Source organism: Microcaecilia unicolor, chromosome 5 (genome assembly GCF_901765095.1).
Source record: "Microcaecilia unicolor chromosome 5, aMicUni1.1, whole genome shotgun sequence".
NCBI classification, from domain to species: domain Eukaryota; kingdom Metazoa; phylum Chordata; class Amphibia; order Gymnophiona; family Siphonopidae; genus Microcaecilia; species Microcaecilia unicolor.
In genome coordinates, this window is record NC_044035.1 from 91,631,570 (window position 1) to 91,652,704 (window position 21,135).

Sequence of the window (21,135 nt, forward strand, 5' to 3'; positions counted from 1 at the left end):
CCATTATTGAAAAGAATTTAACCATGCGGGAGCTGGATCAGTCTTAGAAGTTATGCAGGTACTGGCAGAATTCAGTGCCAGTGTCTGCATTGCTAACTGGGCAAGTAGGGTCACGTGGAGGGGCATAATCGAACGGGGGCACCCATCTCTATGGGCGCCCATCTCTAAGGACGGCCCCGACCCTATTATCAAAACAAGATGGGCGCCCATCTTTTGTTTCGATAATATGGTCGGGGACGGCCAAATCTCAACATTTGGGTCGACCTTAGAGATGGCCGCCCTTAGAGATGGCCGACCTTGGTTTTCGCCGATAATGGAAACTAAGGACACCCATCTCAAAAATGGTGAAATCCAAGCCATTTGGTCGTGGGAGGAGCCAGCATTTGTAGTGCACTGGTCCCCCCTCACATGCCAGGACACTAACCGAGCACCCTAGGGGACACTGCAGTGGAGTTCAGAAATTGCTCCTAGGTGCATATCTCCCTTAGCTTGGGTGCTGAGCCCCCCAAACCCCTCCCCCCAGGTCCGCCTGCCTGAAGTACACTGCACCCACTACAACTGCTCCATGGACCTGCTGCGATGGACCTGAATATGACATTTGAGGCTGGCATAGAGGGGGAGGGGGTTAGTGACCACTGGGAGAGTAAGGGGAGGTCATCCCCGATTCATTCCGGTGGTCATCTGCTCAGTTCGGGTATCTTTTCATGGCTTGATCATGAAAAAAATGGACCAAGTAAAGTCAGCCAAGTGCTCGTCAGGGATGCTCTTCTTTTTTCCATTATCAACCGAGGACGCCCATCTCCTAATCACGCCCCAGTCTCGCCCCAGTCCCGCCTTTGCTACCCTGCAGACACAGCCCCATGAACTTTGGTTGTCCCCGCAACGGAAAGCTGTCAAGGGTGTCAAAAAATTGGCTTTTTATTATGCCAATTTGGGTGGCCTTGCGAGAAGGGCGCCCATCTCCCGATTTCTGTCGAAAGATGGACGCCCTTCTCCTTCGAAAATAAGCTGGTTAGATAGCAGCCCTAACTCTGCCTCATTATATATGCAGTACAGCACTGAATATCGGATGTAACCACATAAATTCCAGGTATCGCCACTGACCTGGATATTCAGTGCGGCTGCATGGACATGGCCCTGCATTGAATATTCCTGTACCTAACTTAGCCAGAGGTGGTCAGCATTTCAAAAATGCTCACTGCTGCTAGTACAATATTGGCCTGTATAAGTTAAGGCCAGTGTATTAGCAAGCCTAATTTACACATCGAAATTATGATGCAGTCATTGCTAACATATATATCCAGCAGAGCTACTTAAATATATAGCATTGATGATTATAAGAAAACAGTACAATTACTGGCATTTCATTTGGCAGCTGCTGCCACTGAGCACTAGGCCTTAGATTTTTACATGCCAACATCAGTATAACTAAAAATAAATGTCACATGGCTTCTTTACTGGACTATAAAGTCACACACTAACCTAAAATAAATAATTTCAATATATTTCACAGAAACTCAATATGAAGCAAAATACCTTATGCTTTGCAGATACAATTTGACCCAGTTATCAAGCAGAATTTTTCAATGTGGTTGTTTGCTTGAATTGTCTCAACTTCTTTTTCTGTTGTACAGTGTGTTAAATTCCCGCTAAGTGCCATTGTAGCCATCAAAAAATTGTCTGCCAAGCAGACCGTGCATTTTCTTGAATATGATTTATTGCTAAGAGCTTTACAGTCGCCAAATGATGAAGCGGCACTGAGGTTGCTAATGCTTTCTCAGCTTAAGTGGGAGCAGCTACTGTGAAGCGTAGTAAGGATCCATAGCTGTTCTGTCATGCAGTCCCAGGACTTTATTTTCACACTCTTCATTAATGTTACTTCAAGCCACAACAAAAGTGTAGAAAAGTCAAGCCAGTGACTAAAAGCCCTCATGGAAAAATGCATTTACACTAAGGATATTTTACTATGCTGGGTTTTTGAACTTTGCAAAGCAGCATGTGAAAATATGCTTTTTGCTGCAGTCATGATTGTTGGAATCCAGTAAATAGAAGGGATAATTTTAAAGCCATTAACACAAGTAAATAAATAAATATGCTAAACAGTGAAGCATCCATGCAAATTAACTCTGAATACGACCCTCTCGTAATGCAGCTAAAATTATGTGTAGTGTTCCACAATGAGCATCCATTTAGTCTCATTAAAGGTAGATGTTCTTGGATGCTGTTTTGGGCAGGGTAGGACAATAATACATGTAGGTGTATTCTCCAGTGTATACACATAATTTTCTTACAGAATCTATTTGTTGAAAATATAGATGTAAAAGCCCAATGGTATTTGGAATCCAGGGTAATTCTAAAAGGGTAATTTTACAAACTGTAGGTGCTATTTGTACATATACATATCAGAATTAGATGTGCAAAAGAGCATAGAGAGGGTGATTCTGTAACAAGGCCCCCAGAATGAAGCTGAGAAGCAAATGGGATTTATATTGTGAGTCCTGTAATTCAGAAACTATAGGTGCCGGTTATGGCACCTACTTTAAGCTATTCTATAAAGAAAAGTAGGCATTTATTTTTCTTTATAGAATACTAGTGCAAATAGTTGAAAATGCACATACATTAAGGCACGATAACTTACACCACCCTTATGGTTGATATAAATGCTTGCATCCAGATTTTAGCATATATGCATGTGAATGGTATCATTCTATAATTTACCTGACTACCTGTGCACTACACCCATGTCCATGACCACTGGCAAATTGTGCACCATTAAATCATGATGTGTACTTTTCCGCTGTTAGTTTATGCATATAAGTAGCCACTTACACAGGTAAATGAGTGAAGTACCATAATATATGTGCATTCCTGTTGCTTAAAACTAGGCAGCACTTTATAGAATTAACCCTGAAACGTGTGTGGCAATTTTAGAAAAGACATTAATTACACCTATATAGAGTGTGATTCAGGGTTTAGACATATGCAGAATACATCTTTAGGGGCTTGCTCAGAATGACTCACATTTACATGTATGACATATTTTCTAAGGGTTTGTGAGGGAGTTTATAGGATGCTGCCTCTCTCCCTTAATAGCACTCCCTCATGGTGTCAGAGCCACCTTAAACACAATATTCTTGCCTAAGGGAGAAGTGACATGGGAGGGGTGGAGTCAGGAGAGCATGGTCCAGGTAGTATATAAGCTGAGTCCATGGTTAGGTTAAGGAGGACCAGAGGGAAGCAGTAATGCCCCATGGCATATGCCTCTACCCAAACCGCTGATAGGAAAAGCTAAGAGGGACTTCGAAAAAAAGATTGCGTTGGAGGCAAAAACATATAGTAAAAACCTTTATAGGTATATTAAAAGCAGAAAGCCGGCAAAAGAATCAGTTGGACCGCTAGATGACCGAGGAGTAAAAGGGGCGATCAGGGAAGACAAACCCGTAGCGGAGAGATTAAATGAATTCTTTGCTTCGGTCTTCACCGAGGAAGATTTGGGTGGGATACCGGTGCCGGAAATGGTATTCGAAGCTGATGAGTCAGAGAAACTTAATGAATTCTCTGTAAACCTGGAGGATGTAATGGGGCAGTTCTACAAACTGAAGAGTAGCAAATCTCCTGTACCAGATGGTATTCATCCCAGAGTACTGATAGAACTGAAAAATGAGCTTGTGAAGTTACTGTTAGAAATACGTAATTTATCCTTAAAATCGAGCATGGTACCGGAAGATTGGAGGGTGGCCAATGTAACACCGATTTTTTAAAAAGGTTCCAGAGGAGATCCGGGAAATTATAGACTGGTAAGTCTGACGTCGGTGCTGGGCAAAATGGTAGAGAATACTATTAAGAACAAAATTACAGAGCATATTCAAAAGCATGGATTAATGAGACAAACCAGCTTATAATTGAAAAAGAAAACCGCCTATATTGCGACCCAAATCGGGAGATAGACGTTTATCTCACAAAAACGAATAAATCGGTATAATGGAAAGGCGATTTTGGACGTTTTCAACTGCACTCCATCGCGAAAGCGTACAAAGTTGATGGGGGCATGTCGGAGGCGTGGCAGAGGTGGAAAAGGGGCATGGTTATCGGCCGAGGAGAGATGGGCGCCTTTCGCCGATAATGGAAAAAAAGTATGCGTTTGTAGCTAGAATGTAGGGCACTTTTCCTGGACCCTGTTTTTTCACGAATAAGGCCCCAAAAAGTGCCCTAAATGACCAGATTACCACCAGAGGGAATCGGGGATGACCTCCCCTGACTCCCCCAGTGGTCACTAACCCCCTCCCACCACAAAAAATGATGTTTCACAACTTTTTATTTTCACCCTCAAATGTCATACCCACCTCCCTGGCAGCAGTATGCAGGTCCCTGGAGCAGTTGTTAGGGGGTGCAGTGGACTTCAGGCAGGTGGACACAGGCCCATCCCCCCCCTACCTGTTACAATTGTGCTGCTTAATGCTTAGTCGTCCAACCCCCCCAAACCCATTGTACCCACATGTAGGTGCCCCCCTTCAACCCTTAGAGCTATAGTAATGGTGTAGACTTGTGGGCAGTGGGTTTTGAGGGGGATTTGGGGGGCTCAACACACAAGGGAAGGGTGCTATGCACCTGGGAGCTCTTTTACCTTTTTTTTTGTTTTTGTAAAAGTGCCCCCTAGGGTGCCCGGTTGGTGTCCTGGCATGTGAGGGGGACCAGTGCACTATGAATCCTGGCCCCTCCCACGAACAAATGCCTTGGATTTATTCATTTTTCAGCTGGGAGCTTTCATTTTCCATTATCGCTGAAAAACAAAAACGCCCAGCTCACAAATTGTTGAATAAAACATGGACGTCTATTTTTTTCAAAAATACGGTTCATTCCGCCCCTTCACAGACCCGTTCTCGGAGATAAACGCCCATGGAGATAGACATTTTCGTTCGATTATGCCCCTCAAAGTCAACAAGGATTTAGTGAAGGGAAATCTTGCCTCACCAATCTATTACATTTCATTGAAGGGGTGAACAAACATGTGGATAAAGGTGAGCCAGTTGATATTGTGTATCTGGATTTTCAGAAGGCGTTTGATAAAGTACTTCATGAAAGACTCCAGAGGAAATTGGAGAGTCATGGGATAGGAGGTAATGTTCTATTGTGGATTAAAAACTGGTTAAAAGATAGCAAACAGAGAGTAGGGTTAAATGGTCAGTATTCTCAATGGAGAAAGGTAGTTAGTGGGGTTCCCCAGGGGTCTGTGCTGGGACTGCTGCTTTTTAACATATTTATAAATGACCTAGAGATGGGAGTAACTAGTGAGGTAATTAAATTTGCTGATGACACAAAGTTATTCAAAGTCGTTAAATTGTGGGAGGATTGTGAAAAATTACAAGAGGACCTTACGAGACTGGGAGACTGGGCGTCTAAGTGGCAGATGACGTTTAATGTGACAAGTGCAAAGAGATACATGTGGGAAAGAGGAACCCGAATTATAGCTACATCATGCAATGTTCCACTTTAGGAGTCATGGACCAAGAAAGGGATTTAGGTGTCGTCGTCGATGATACGTTGAAACCTTCTGCTCAGTGTGCTGCTGCGGCTAAGAAAGCAAATAGAATGTTAGGAAAGGAATGGAAAACAAAAATGAGGATGTTATAATGCCTTTGTATCACTCCATGGTGCGACCGCACCTCGAATATTGAGTTCAATTCTGGGTGCCGCATCTGAAAAAAGATATAGTGGAATTAGAAAAGGTGCAGAGAAGGGCGACGAAAATGATAAAGGGGATGGGACGACTTCCCTATAAGGAAAGCTTCCAGTACCATTTCTGGCACCGGTATCCCACCCAAATCTACCTCGGTGAAGACCGGAGCAAAGAATTCATTTAATCTCTCCGCTACGGCTTTGTCTTCCCTGATCGCCCCTTTTACTCTTCGATCATATAGCGGTCCAACCGATTCTTTTGCTGGCTTCCTGCTATTAATATACCAAAAAAAATTTTATTATATGTTTTGGCCTCCAACGCAATCTTTTTTTTGAAGTCCCTCTTAGCCTTCCTTATTAGCGCTTTGCATTTGACTTGACATTCCTTATCCTGTTTCTTATTATTTTCATTCGGTTCCTTCGTCCATTTTCTCTGAAGGATTTTCTTTTAGCTCTAATGGCTTCCTTCACCTCACTTTTTAACCACGCCGGCTGTCGTTTGGTCTTCCATCCTCCTTTTTTAATACGTGGAATATATTTGGCCTGGGCTTCCAGGATGGTGTTTTCGAACAGCATCCACGCCTGATGTAAATTTTTGACCCTCGCAGCCGCTCATCTAAGTATTTTTTTCACCATTCTTCTCATTTTATCTCGTGGAGGGGCATTTTCGAATGGGGGATGCCCATCTCTAAGGGCGCCCATCTCCGAGGACGGCGCCGTGAAGGGGCGGGGCCAACTGTATTTTCAAAACGAGATGGGCGTCCATCTTTCGTTTTGATAATACGGATGGGGTCACCCCAATCTCAACATTTGGGTCAAGTGACCCCAGCACCATTACCTCCTGCACCAGATCATGTGCTCCACTAAGGACTAGGTCTAGAATTTTTCCTTCACTCGTCAGCTCCTGTACCAGTTGCTCCATAAAGCTGTCCTTGATTTCATCAATGAATTTTACCTCCCTAGCGTGCCCCGATGTTACATTTACCCAGTCAATATCCAGGCTACCAGACTGGAGGTGGGACTTCTCTACAACATCCCTATAGGTCTCCTCTATGTACCTTTCTGTCTCCCTCAGCTCCATCAAGTCTGCTAATCTATCCTCAAGAGAACGGACACATTCTCTGAGAGCTAGGAGCTCTTTGCATCGGGCACACACATCTGACATCTCACCAACTGGGAGATAATCATACATGTGACACTTGTGAATGGAACAGGACCCTTGACCTACCTTCTTTAATAAATGCTCTTTCCCTTTACCTGCAACTACTGTGTTACTCTGGCTACTGTGTTACTTTGGTTTCAGGTCCGCCCTCATTTACATTTCCACCTATTTTTATTTATTTTGGTTACATTTGTTCCCCACGCTTTCCCACTCATGGCAGGCTCAATGCGGCTTACATATTGTATACAGGTACTTATTTGTACCTGGGGCAATCAAGGGTTAAGTGACTTGCCCAGAGTCACAAGGAGCTGCCTGTGCCTGAAGTGGGAATCGAACTCAGTTCCTCAGTTCCCCAGGACCAAAGTCCACCACCCTAACCACTAGGCCACTCCTCCACTCTATCATGACAGTGATGAGATTTAGAGCTTAACCTACCAGACAAAGCTGTAATCCTAAGCCTCTGGAGCTCTGGGCCTTGTAGGACTATCCTGCAGGAACAACAGGCTAAAGGGATCAGCCTTGCCTTAGTTAGGAGATGGAAGAAGTATAGGTAGTGCTAGAGAAGCAGTGTTTTATTTGTGTGTGTGTGTTTGTGCGTATGTGCTCCCCTCACCCAGAATGTGCTGGGTGCGCTCAAGCTATAAGGAAAACATGGAAAGACTGATCAAATCTTTATTAGAAAGCCAGCAGCAGCTGCAACAAGTGGTGAAGAGTCAATGGGAGCAGAAACAAGCTTCCCAGAGATCTCTGGAGGCCCAACAAAACTTCTTTTCTCAAGTGATGCAAGCAATACAGACATCCTGGTTACACACTCCAGTCCTGGTGTTACCAAAGATGGTAAAAGCTGATGTCCCGGACTATTTCCTTACAGATTTCGAGAGAACTGCCCACCTGGTTGACCAGAAGCTTTATTGACAGCTTACTTGGTGAATTTACTGACCTGTATCAGCCAAATTGTGTTTCAAGATATTAACTCCAGCGGGATGGCCATCTATTAAGAAGTATAGGCTGCCAATCTGGAAAGGGGCAGGCTGCACCCAAGAGGTCTACCAGCAGCAGTTTCGAAAGGGGTCTCTACAAGCCAAGGAGAATCCCTGGAGTTTCTTCTACCGGCTCAAGGAAGTAGCTTGGAGATGGCTCCATCCGGACAGCAAGACTGTCCTGGAGATAGCGAGAGTCATACTGATTGGACAATTTCATGAGGTACTACTACTACTACTATTTAGCATTTCTATAGCGCTACAAGGCATACGCAGCGCTGCACAAACATAGAAGAAAGACAGTCCCTGCAGTGCCACTCTAAATTGATGCCAGAGAGTGCTTTAGAAGCAGCCGAAGCCTTCTATCAAGTGCAACCAGAATTTGAACTGGACAAGAACAGGAAGTGGGTGGGGAGTCCCAGGAAGAAGGGAGAGAAGACAGGGACCCAGAATGTTAAAGACCGTCTAGGATCCTTTTCCTAGGGGAGACAGTCTTCACCAAAAATCCAGGGGCCCCTGCTACCTCGGTTATAGGAATGTCTCTCTCTCTCTCACCTGTTTCTGATGCGAGGAGAAAGGCTATATGGCCAGGGACTGTCAGGAATGGAATGAGGAGACCATGGAAGTGAATTTAGTAACATTGCACTACTACAATTTTAGAGAAGCTTCCCAACCTAAGAACAGGAGATGTGTGCTGCAAGTCCAATTGGATGGGAACCCTTACCTGGCACTGGTAGATTCCAGCAGTATGAGGACCCTCATTCAGAGAGGAGTAGTTACCCAACAGCAACAAAACCATGAACAAACTGTGACATTGTCCTGTGTGCATTGGGATTGGTGACAATACCCCACAGCTCAAGTCTCCCTCCAAATGCTGGATGGACAAGCCTAGCTGGAGGCAGTGATAGTGCCCGGGCTCCCTTACCCAGTTATTTTAGGTCAAGATTTCACAATGTTTGAAACCATCTGGGTCCAACAAAGGGATGGCCTAAAGAAGGAAGACCCAGATTGGTATGCATCAACTTCAAAGGTGCATTGTCCTGTCTGTCCAGAAGCTATAGTAGACCATATCCTGGTAGCCCATCATAGCCCAGACTGTTTATTAGCAATGGTGTATCACTCATGAGAGAATAAGGATTCCCTCCTGGGCTCATTGATAGGGGCTCCAAATCGACCCTCAGCTTTGCACAATGACTTGGGGAAAAGCCCACCACTATATTGCTGAGTTGGAAGGTGATTCTGAGCAGGTAGCTAAGTATATCCAAAGATTACAGGAGGAGAGGGAGTCCTTCCAAACTCAATTGGCTGAAGCTCAGAAGGAGATTAGAAGTCAAGCTGAGAAATATGTTGAGGGACTCCAGGCTGTCTGCATTGCTATGAAAACAGAAGAAAGAGAGCATGGGCGTAGACTGGGGGGGTGAGGGGGGGCAATGCCCCCCCAAACGCAGGGCTGGCAAAAGGCAGCTGTCCCTTCGCCCCGCCCTCTCCCCGTACCTTCTCCTCCCCCCGCCCCCCCCCCCCCGTGTGCCGGCTCTCCTCCCTCCCTCCGTATCCGTCCCTCACCGAACTGATCTTCGAATCCTTTGCCTGCCCGCTAGGCGCTAGCGCTCTCTCCCCTGCTGGTTCGCGCTTTAAAAATGGCCGCCGAGACTTTCAGAGGCGGCCTCGCGAGACTTCTGCTGAAGTCTCGGCGGCCATTTTGAATCGTGAACCGGCAGGGGAGAGTCAGCGCTAGCGGGCAGGTGAAGAATTCGAAGATCAAGTTGATGAGGGACGGATCCGGAGGGAGGGAAGAGAACTGGCTCGCTGCGGAGGGGGGGGGAGGAGAAGGAACGGGGAGAGGGCAGAATGAAGGGAGGGCAGGGGAGAGGAGGGTCACTGCTGGACTGGGTGGATGGAGGGCAGGGGAAAGGAGGGCAACTGGGCATGGGGACAGGGGAGAGGAGGGTCACTGCTGGACTGGGTGGATGGAGGGCCACTGGGTATGGGGACAGGGTAGAGGAGGGTCACTGCTGGACTGGGTGGATGGAGGGCAGGGGAAAGGAGGGCCACTGGGCATGGGGACAGGGGAGAGGAAGGTCACTGCTGGACTGGGTGGATGGAGGGTAGGGGAAAGGAGGGCCACTGGGCATGGGGACAGGGGAGAGGAAGGTCACTGCTGGACTGGGTGGATGGAGGGCAGGGGAAAGGAGGGCCACTGGGTGGATGGCGGGCAAGGGAGAGGAGGGCCACTGGGCATGGGGACAGGGGAGAGGAGGGTCACTGCTGGACTGGGTGGATGTAGGGCAGGGGAAAGGAGGGCCACTGGGTATGGGGACAGGGGAGAGGAGGGTCACTGCTGGACTGGGTGGATGGAGGGCAGGGGAGAGAAAAGAAATGCTGGACATGGATGGAGGGGAGGAAAGAGTGAGGAAGGAGATGAGATGAGGGAAAAGGAAGAGAGGAGAAAAACTGCACATGGATGAAGAAAATAGGCAGAAGCTGAGGACCAGAAATGAAGAAGAAAGGAGGAAAGAAATAAATGGAAAGGAAGCCCTGGAAACGGAGTTAAGAGGACAGATAGCAGCAGAATCAGATACTGGACCAGCATGATCAGAAAAACAGTCACCAGACAACAAAGGTAGAAAAAAACCCATTTTATTTTCATTATAGTGTTTGGAATATGTTCACTTTGAGAATCAGGTGCTCAACATTAAAAGTTTATATTTACTTATTTATACCCCCCAGGCTCTCTCCACGGCTATAGCCAGCTCTGCAATTTGGGGGGAGGGGCGCAGAGGGGGACCGGGGGGAAAGCCTGTTGTTAAACATTTACCAGCACACCACTGCCTGTAGCCAAACCCGCTGCCTCTCCGATTCAGTGGCTATCCATTGGCAAACGAACACTGGTTATTCCCAAAAAAGCCAGCTCTTGCTCCCTTCCTTCCTCCATATTAGCATAATTTGCATATACATATATGCAAATGAATATGCTAATATGCCCTGCCCCTTCATTTGCCCCCCCAAATGAAACAGTCAAACTACGCCTATGAAAGAGAGCTACATGAAACCACTGAGCAGCAAGCTGAAGAAATCAAGCAGTTAGGACCCAAAACTTGGGAAAAGGATCCTAGAAGACTTGAAGAGGACACCCAGTTACAGAAACAGGTGAGGGACTGTTGTGGAGGAAGAGGAGCTAGATAAGAATGCTACTGATGATGGATTTGATGCGGATGATTAGGAAGCCCCAAATTCAGACCCAGAAGCTGATGGGCAGGATGTTAGATATGATGGAATTGAGGAAGAGGGCAAAACAAATGAAGATGATGAGGGAGAAGCAGTTGACCTGGATTGTACCCAGGTCTTGGGCACAGAAGACGATGAAACTTTGTTTTACCTGGTGAATGAGAAGCCAGTACCCTGATGCCTACTGCTATGGCCGGTGCCATATGCCCAGACTCCAGTTGATTTAAGATCATTGGTGGGGCAGGGCTCAACGACCACTATGAGTTAATTGATCCATCTATGTTTCATGCTTGGAAGCCTTGCCTGCTGGGGGAGGGTGTCTGAGTTTGGGGCAGGTCTAGGAGTCCAGGCTGGTGTGGCAGCCTTTGCCTTGGGTAGGAGAACCATTGGAGTGACAGGCTGAGCTAAAGGGGAAGCTATGTGACAGAGTCCATAGGATGCTGTCCATCTCCCTTAATAGCACTCCTTCACAGTGTCAGGCAAACCCCATAGTCCCACTCAAGGGGAATTGATACAGGAGGGGTAGAGCTAGGAGGGCATGGTCCAAGAAGTATATAAGTTGAGGCCATAGCTAGGTTAAGGAGACCCATAGGAAGCAGCGATGCCCCACAGCATGTGCTTCCACCACTTATATGTGAACTGCCACTGCTACATTCAGGCAGGCCAAGCTCCACTGGGGACCTTGCAGACTTTGTAGTTTGACCTGAGTAATTGCTAGCGACTTCCCTGATAACTGTGTGAGTAGGCATTTGTCTCTGCGAATGTGGCTGTGACACTGGTGATGGGATCTGAGTATACTAGCGGTGGTATCTAGATTTACTGGTGGTGAGTAGTCAGGGTAACATGAGTGTGATAAACAGGTATTTTATCTGGACATTAGCTCACAAGAGACAGAGGCCACAGAGGAAGACCAAAAGGAGGAGGGGTGGGGGTGAGATTAAAGAGTGGGTGGATTTGATTAGGGAGTAGGAGTCCATGATCAAGATGAATTGTGATTGGGGGGATAGAGAGGTTGTGAATGGGGGAGGGGATGACATTAGCTTGTTTAGGCTCTGGCCTTGGAACGTCAGGCTGCAGCTTTCTGGCCTTATGCTCCTGGGCCACTGGACTAATGCTGCTTATGAAGTGGCTCATAAGCAGCATTATACATTTACCACAGTAGTCAGCAACCTACAGGATTGTTATACCACAGGTTGCTGACTCCCATGGTAAATCAAGGTGTGGTAAAAACTCGCCTTTTACCGCACCTTAATAACTTCCCCCCTTATGTGGGTTCTAACTGAATATCAGCTGGGAACCATATAAAGGTATCTGTCAGGTTCCCAAGTCCCCCCAAGTTCTAATCCTCCACCATACCCCCTCAGTTCTGATCATCCCCCATACCCTGTGTTCTAATCCCCCAACTCCTGCTCACACCTACACCCTCACCACCCCAGAGATTTACCTGGAGGTGATCTCTGGTAGTATGGGATGGGGCAGTAGCAATTCTCTTCTGTTCTTACCCCATCTGGCGCTGGGTTTAAAATGATGGTGCTGACCCCTACTGTAGTCTTATGGTATGACTGCTAAGGATCAGCCTTCCATCTAAGAGCAATTTCACTATTTTCTATATTCAGTTCTTTTTTCAAACATGTTTTTTCAAACAATATTTATAATTAGCATTTTTATATATATATTTTTTATTTATTTCAATTTTAAACAAGTACAAACTTGTTATGAAATACAGCAATAATATATTAAATAAAATATACAATAACCATCAAAATACATGTCATGCTTCCTTAGACCACAAAAACTTAGGAGGGGGCTGAATGTATAGAAAAGATTACATAAACATGAATAATTATATTAAATAGGTTGCATGCCTCTCATTGTACATTTTCTTATTATATCAGTTGTTTCGTCTCTAAGAATGATTTGAGCTGTTCTGGCAAATAAAACACATATTTTGTTAATCCCAGTTTTACAATACATTTGCACGGGTACGCTAAGAATAAGGAACCCCCAACCTCCAATGTCCCTTTCTTCAAAGCCAAAACTGCCTTTCTCTTCTGCTGGGTCTGTTTAGTGACAACGGGGTAAATCCATACTCTCTCCCCTCCAAAGAGGGACCTTGCATTTTTAAAGTATAGTCTCATTACAGAGTTTAAGTCCTGTTCGAAGACAAACGATACTAATAAAATAGCTCTTTGTGTTACATTTTCCAGGGATTGTTCTTATAAAAGCGAGACGTTGTTCAAATCTATTTGGCCTTCAGCCTCGTTTCCAGCCTTTCCCATTTCCCCTTTGGAACTTTCAATATAATATATTTTATTTAATGAAGGTATAGCTTCTATAGGAAATTTCAAATTTTCATTGAGGTATCTCTTAAATAAGTCTATCGGGGTGTTTCCTGGGAATTTAGGAAAGTTCAAGACTCAAAGATTCAGGCGTCTGTTATAATTTTCTATGTATTCTATTTTTCGTCTCGTCTCTGTATTGTCTTTAATTGCTGATATTTTAAAATCCTTTTAAATACTTTAGTTATTTTCAAGGTAAATTCTTGTTTCACTGTTTCCACCACATTTTTCATCTAGTCAAATTTCCCATTAAGAAGCTGTAACTCACCCGATGTCTTTTGCAAAATTCCTTCCATTTTATTCAACTTGGTCCAAATCATTCCTAGGTCCACCTCTGGAGTTTTTCCTTGAGGTCGTGCCTCAGCATTTGGCATCTCCTTCGGCAGCTCTAGTCCCTCACTCGGCAACTTCTCTGCCTCACTTCCGGTGGCAGAGTTCGTCATCTCCAGAGCTGTCTTTGTCGCCGGAAACGGAGGGAGTACAAGTGTTGGTGGTGATAGGGAGACTTCCTCTCCCCGTGAAGTTTCCTCTTCTCCGGTTAACACCACTAGGGGATCCCTCTCCTGAATATCCTGAGAGGTGCCGGAGAAAACTCGCTCGATTCTCGGTTGTATTGGCGTTGAGGTAGTGGGAGGCAAGGAGAGCCGTTTCACCACTCCTTTCAAGTGTACAGCGCTGCATATGTCTAGTAGCGCTTTAGAAATGATAAGTAGTAGTAGTAGTTTCCACTTGGTATGTGGCATATTAAAGGTAACTCTTTCCCCCGAGAATGAACGAGCGCTTCGCTACCGGTCAACATGCATCCATTTTGGAACGCCCCCCAATAATTAGCATTTTTACACAGGTTTTTAATGGTTCCTGTGTTTCAGTAGGGACAGAAGAAGAGTACTCCAATGTGGCCACCTACTTCCTCATGGCATGGGGTACCTCTAGTGTTTTCTTACTTACTGTATTCTGTAATTAACACAATAATAACTTTCTGTAGGATTAAAAGGGCAAATTGTTGTTGAGAAAGAACATTAAACATTCAGGAAACAGCCAGTAGTGGTTACTACATGGACATTTGCCCCGTCACATCCAAAGGGGCAAATTTAGTAGGATGTAGAGTCTTTTCCTAGCCAGAAAGTTATTGTGGGATGGAAATATTCAGTACAGCCCCCAGCTTTGGATGACTAGATCATTAGTCTACTAAATTTACCAGCCAAAATATTGGTGGTCTTGGAGTTGTTGCCAGGATAGGTTCCTGGCTTAAGTCAGCCAGGACTAATTTTCATTGCTGCTTGGCTAGGTTTGTACAACTAAATTGGGCTATCCAAATGGTAAATCTAGATCTAGTCAGCCAAATTTTGGCTGGCTAGATTCAGTCTGATGACTGTCAGCCAAAATCTTAGCTTGCCAAGCTCACCTGCAGATTAGCATAACTTAGCTTGCCAAATTTTGATTAAGTCAGGTGGTCAGCACCCTTTTGAAACTCTGCCCCACAATTCATTCTGATCGGAGCAGAAAAAGCAGAAAAAGAATGACTTGAGAACACTAACATAATAGGAAGTTGAAGGTATAGTGAAATACTGTTTATAGTTTTACTTCTGGAGAACCTTTTCTAAAATACCGCCAAAACTAAGCCTACCCTGACCTGTGTGAAATAGAGTGTATATATATATATATATATATATATATATATATATATATATATATATATATATATATGGCAAGTTTAGAAATGGCACTTCTTATACATGTCTTTAACAGCATGCAGAGTTCTATGCATAGGGGAAAGAAGAATGGTCCGGGAACATTATGGAGAACTCTTCATATAAACAATACACATAATAAACTATAACATTTGTATTCATTAGCATCACTGCTCAAAATTATGCATAACCCATAACCCATGTCTTTTGGACATAGAGTTTGAAGGTGTGAATGATATCTAATTATATAAATACACAAACGTTAGTATTGAAACTGTTATAGAAGCACTGTGGGCTGAGGGAAGATTCCTGCTGGGTCGAGGGCGAAGGGCAGTTTGATCTGTCCTGTGCCTTCAACCTGGTTGATCATGGTATAATACTATCAGCTCATTTGGGGCGTCTTTTATTAAGGAACGCTCACGCTTTTAGCGCACGCTAAAATTGTGGGCATGCTAAACGTTAGAGATGCATTGGCGTCTCTAATGTTTAGCACGTGCTAAAAACGTGAGCGTGCCTTAGTAAAAGACGCCCTTGGTTTAGAAGGAAGTGTTCTGAATTGGATTGAGAGTTTCTTAAATAACTGTTTTTATAGTTTTAGATATAATAGTAGTCAAACTTTTGGAAAGCAAACTTTCTCCTTCACTATTTAATATTTTACTGAGTTCATTAGGAATTTGTTTTAGTCAAGCTGGATATAAGTATTTAATTATGCAGGTGACATTACAGTATTATTAGCAGCTTTACAGTTAGCTGAAGTAGTTTCTAAACAGATTTTGGATTGTATTGATTTATTGGAGAATTGGATATGTTCCCATAGTTTAAAATTGAATAAAGAAAAAAGTAAGAGCCCTGTTTACTAAGCTGCACTATAGGTGCAATAGCATTTTTAGTGTGCTTTAAAAATTAGCGCTCACTAATGCTAGATACCCATAGGAATATATGGGTGTCTGTAGCATTTAGTGCATGCTAATTTTAGTGTGTGCTAAAAAAGCTAGAGCACCTTAGTAAACAGGGCCCAAAGTTTTTAATTATTGGCCAATCCTCTGACATCTGGAATGACAACATCTTAGTTAAGGAATCCTGATTTTAAGTTTGAAACAAATTTGAAGATCTTATAAGTTATGATGTCTAGTTCTGAGATGCATATAAATGCATTAATAACGAAACTTTTTTTTTCTCATGAAGAAATAGGGTCAGAAATATACTGAAACCTTCAGCTTTTAAGCTGGTGGTCCAAAGCCTAATCCTAGGACAAATAGCTTATTGTAACTTTATTTATTTAGACTGTCCAAAATTCCTGCAAAAGAAACTGCAGACAATACAAAATACGACAGCCAGATTAGTATTTTTAGGACATGCAAATGAGTGGGTCACTCCTTTGTTAACAAAATTACACTGGTTACCACTAAAGGTCCAAATGAAGTTTAAATTCTGTGTGATGATTTTTAATATTTTATACAGGAATGCTACATCTTATATGTTGGAATTGATAGGTTTCCCTAATCCAGATAGGATAGGAATATCTAGGAATCCTTGATTATTGCAATATCCAAGTCAAAAGAATATATTTTTGAAATTTGTATTTTCTACTACTTTTTCTTTTTTAGCTGCCCGGGATTTGAAAACACTGCCCGTTCATTTAAGAATTCTAACTAGCTATCAACTATTTAGAAAGTTATTAAAAACTTTTGTGTTTAGGAAATTTCTATCATGTTGATGTATGATATACTGTATTTTGTAACAAAGAATTGTTTGGATTTCTTAATTCTGTAATCTGCGTAGAACTTGGTGGTTCCTTAAAGGAAATGGCCCTGAGAACTTCTAGAACAGGATGACCCTCTACACACCTCCAAGGACACTAGGGTCCTCTCAAGGACTATCACTAACCACACCCTCTCCAAAAGACATTACATGATGTGATACCCGCAGGTGAGCTTTCTCCGGAATAGCACCCACACTCTGGAATGCACTCCCTGAAAGGCTCTGCTTAACATGACTATCTATACTTCAGGAAGCAGGTGAAAGCTTGGTTCTTCAACCAGGCCTTTAATGGAAGAAGTAACTAATTTGTTAGTCTCACTCACACACGGAGTGACAAGGGCAGCAGAATATATTTATCCACTCCTACCCTAGCTGATATAATATTTAACTATTTCTCTGACCTCATGTGCACCTTTCCTTAAATTAGTCACCTTATTTTCTAACTTCTCTTACTCTCCTACCTATCTATATGTTAACCATCTCTCTGACCTCATGTGCAACTTTCTTTAAATTAGTCGCCTTACTCTCTAACTCTTCTTACTCTCTTAACTATATGTTCCATATTTGCTTATACCCTTTACTGTCAATTAATTACCTGTTCCTCTGATTCTATTCCCACCCATCTACTTAACACTATCTCTCCTACTGTCATCGCTTTTATCTGTCATATCCTCAATCTTTCACTTTCCACTGCGACTGTTCCTGATGCCTTCAAACATGCTGTAGTCACACCACTCCTTAAAAAAACCTTCATTGGACCCTACCTGTCCTTCCAACTATTGCCCCATCTCCCTCCTCCCTTTCCTATCCAAGATACTTGAACGTGCTGTTCACCGCCATTGCCTTGACTTTCTTTCATCTCAAGCTATTCTTGATTCACTTCAATCTGGTTTTCACACCCTTCATTCAACTGAAACACCGCTTGCTAAAGTCTCCAATGATCTGTTCCTGGCCAGATCCAAAGGTCTCTATTCTATCCTCATCCTTCTCGATCTATCTGCTGCTTTTGACACTGTTGATCACAGCCTACTCCTTGATGCGCTGTCCTCACTTGGATTTAAGGGCTCTGTTCATTCCTGATTTTCTTCTTATCTCTCCCAGCGTACCTTTAGTGTATACTCTAGTGGATCTTCCTCCCCACTGTCAGTTGGTGTACCTCAGGGATCTGTCCTGGGACCTCTTCTTTTCTCCATCTATACTTCTACCCTTGGCACTCTGATCTCATCCCATGGTTTTCAGTATCATCTTTATGCTGATGACTCCCAGATCTACCTCTCCACACCAGAAATCTCAGCCGAAATCCAGGCCAAAGTATCAGCCTGCCTGTCTGACATTGCTGCCTGGATGTCTCAGGGCCATCTGAAACTAAACATGACCAAGACTGAGCTTCTTATCTTTCCCCCTAAAACAACCTCTCCTCCCCCATTCTCTATTTCTGTGGATAACACTCTCATCCTTCCTATCTCATCAGCTCGTTACCTTGGGGTCATCTTCGACTCCTCCCAATGGCGTAGCCACAGGTGGGCTTGGGTGGGCCAGGGCCCACCCATTTATGGCTCAGGCCCACCCAACAGTAGCACATGTTTAGTGGTAATTGGTGGGAATCCCAAGCTCCGCCAGCTGAAGATTTCCCCCTGATGGTAACAAAAATGCTACTCTCCACAACACCGACACCTGTGCATGCTCAGTTTTCAGTGCATTCCTGCTGCCAAGGTGGAAAGAAGTGTTTTCCCACCAGCTGAGATTTTTTTTTGGGGGGGAGTGGGGGGAGAACACTTGGTGCCCACCCAAATCTTGCCTAGGCCCACCCAAAATCTGTTGTCTGGCTACGCCCCTGACTCCTCCCTCTCCTTCTCTGCACATATTCATCAGACTGCTAAAACCTGTCGTTTCATTCTCTATAATATCACCAAAATTCGCCCTTTCTTTTCTGAGCACACTACCAGAACCTTCATCCACACTCTTATCACCTCTCGCTTAGGCTATTGCAACTTGCTTCTCACAGGTCTCCCACTTAGCCATCTCTCTTCTCTTCAATCTGTTCAAAATTCTGCTGCACGACTAATACTCCGCCAGTGTCGTTATGCTCATATTAGCCCTCTCCTCAAGTCACTTCACTGGCTTCCTATCTGTTTCCGCATACAGTTCAAACTCCTCTTATTGACCTATAAGTGCATTTACTCTGCAGCTCCTCAGTACCTCTCCACTCTCTCCCTACATTCCTCCCTGGGAACTCCGTTCACTGGGTAAATCTCTCTTATCTGCACCCTTCTCCTCCACTGCTAACTCCAGACTCCGTTCCTTTTATCTTGCTGCACCATATGCCTGGAATAGACTTCCTGAGCCAGTACGTCAAGCTCCATCTCTGGCCATCTTCAAATCTAAGCTAAAAGCCCACCTTTTTGATGCTGCTTTTAACTCCTAACCCTTATTCACTTGTTCAGAACCCTTATTTTATCATCCTCACTTTAATATTCCCTTATCTCTTGTTTGTCCTGTTTGTCTGTCCTAATTAGATTGTAAGCTCTGTTGAGCAGGGACTGTTTCATCATGATCAAGTGTACAGCGCTGCGTACATCTAGTAGCACTATAGAAATGATAAGTAGTAGTAGAATGGCATGACTTCCAAAGATCATGTCCACCTAGGGTTACCAAATTTGTGGAGACAAAAGAGAATGCCACCCTGCCCCACCACATCCCCGCCCTGCTGTGCTGCACAGTCACCTTGACCTCCCAAGAATGCCAGATTTTATAAGCAGTGAAAATACTGGTAAATGTAGCAGAAATGCATTGTCTTCCGTACATTGCTAAATACAAAATTAGAAAAGATGTATATTTCCAAAAAAGTAAACATCCATGAGCAGCATATCTCCCTTTCCTTTCCCTTGCATCCAAGAGCTGCATATTCCCCTCTCCCTCTCCTCTCCATTCTCTTCTATCCATGTGCTGTATTCCCCCCTTTTCCCTTCTCCCATGTATGTCCTTCTTACCAATCTTTTAACAGCCCCTTCTCTGCCCTCCCTGAATGTACCTTAACGCACCCTGGTGGTCTAGTGGTGGCCTCTTCAGGGCAGTAAAGAACCCCACTCTTTCTTGCCTGCTGCCACTGACCTGCTCACCGCTGCTGCCACTTCAAAATGGCTGCCAAGATTTCAAACAGTGGCCTTGCAAAATTTCACAGAAGTCTTGCAAATCCACTGCTGAAGTCTTGGCAGCCAGTTGGAAATGGTGGCAACGAACAGGTCAGTGGCCTGTCTTACTGCACCACTAGTCTCCCTTCTGCCAGCCAGCTCACCCACCCAGAAACCCAGACAAATGAGCAGGCTGTAAATGAAACTGCCTGGACCCCCAACAGTCCCCTGAAAAGGAGAACATGTCTAGGAAAATCCAGATATGTGGTAACCCTATGTCCACCCAAATATTCTTCCTTCTTCTGACCCTCCATGACACTAATGGTCCAAAATCCCCTCTCTTAAATCCATTACTCAAGCCAGTATATGAGATCTGACTGGTCAGGTGCCTTCACCACTTTAAACAGATATTGCAGAAGTCTGTTACAATAGATGATGCTGCAACAACAACAAAGGAGGAAAAATAGGAGATGTTGATCATGAGAAGATGGCTACTTAAACTCCACAGTCTTGAAACTTAGGTAATATTAATTCATAAATATAGGTTAAGCTTAGTTATCAGTAACAGTCCTCTAAGTACAGAGGAGATTGGGTAATTATTGTACCATAAATCCATATCTTTCATTTTAAACAAGCAAATGTATTGCACTGACAATTTCTGTTGTCTCTCTATCCTGCTTATAATCGAACGAGAAAAACGCCCAAGTTCCGACCTAAATCGGGAGATGGACGTTTATCTCACAAAAACGAATAACGCGGTATAATCGAAAGCCGAACTTGGACGTTTTCAGCTGCACTCCATCGCGGAAGCGTACAAAGTTGATGGGGGCGTGTCGGAGGCGTGGTAAAGGTGGGACTGGAGCATGGTTATCACCCGAACAGAGATGGGCGCCTTTCGCCGATAATGGAAAAAAAGTATGCGTTTGTAGCTAGAATTTAGGGCACTTTTCCTGGACCCTGTTTTTTCATGAATAAGGCCCCAAAAAGTGCCCTAAATGACCAGATTACCACCAGAGGGAATCGGGGATGGCCTCCCCTGACTCCCCCAGTGGTCACTAACCCCCTCCCACCACAAAAAAATGATGTTTCACAACTTTTTATCTTCACCCTCAAATGTCATACCCACCTCCCTGGCAGCAGTATGCAAGTCCCTGGAGCAGTTGTAAGGGG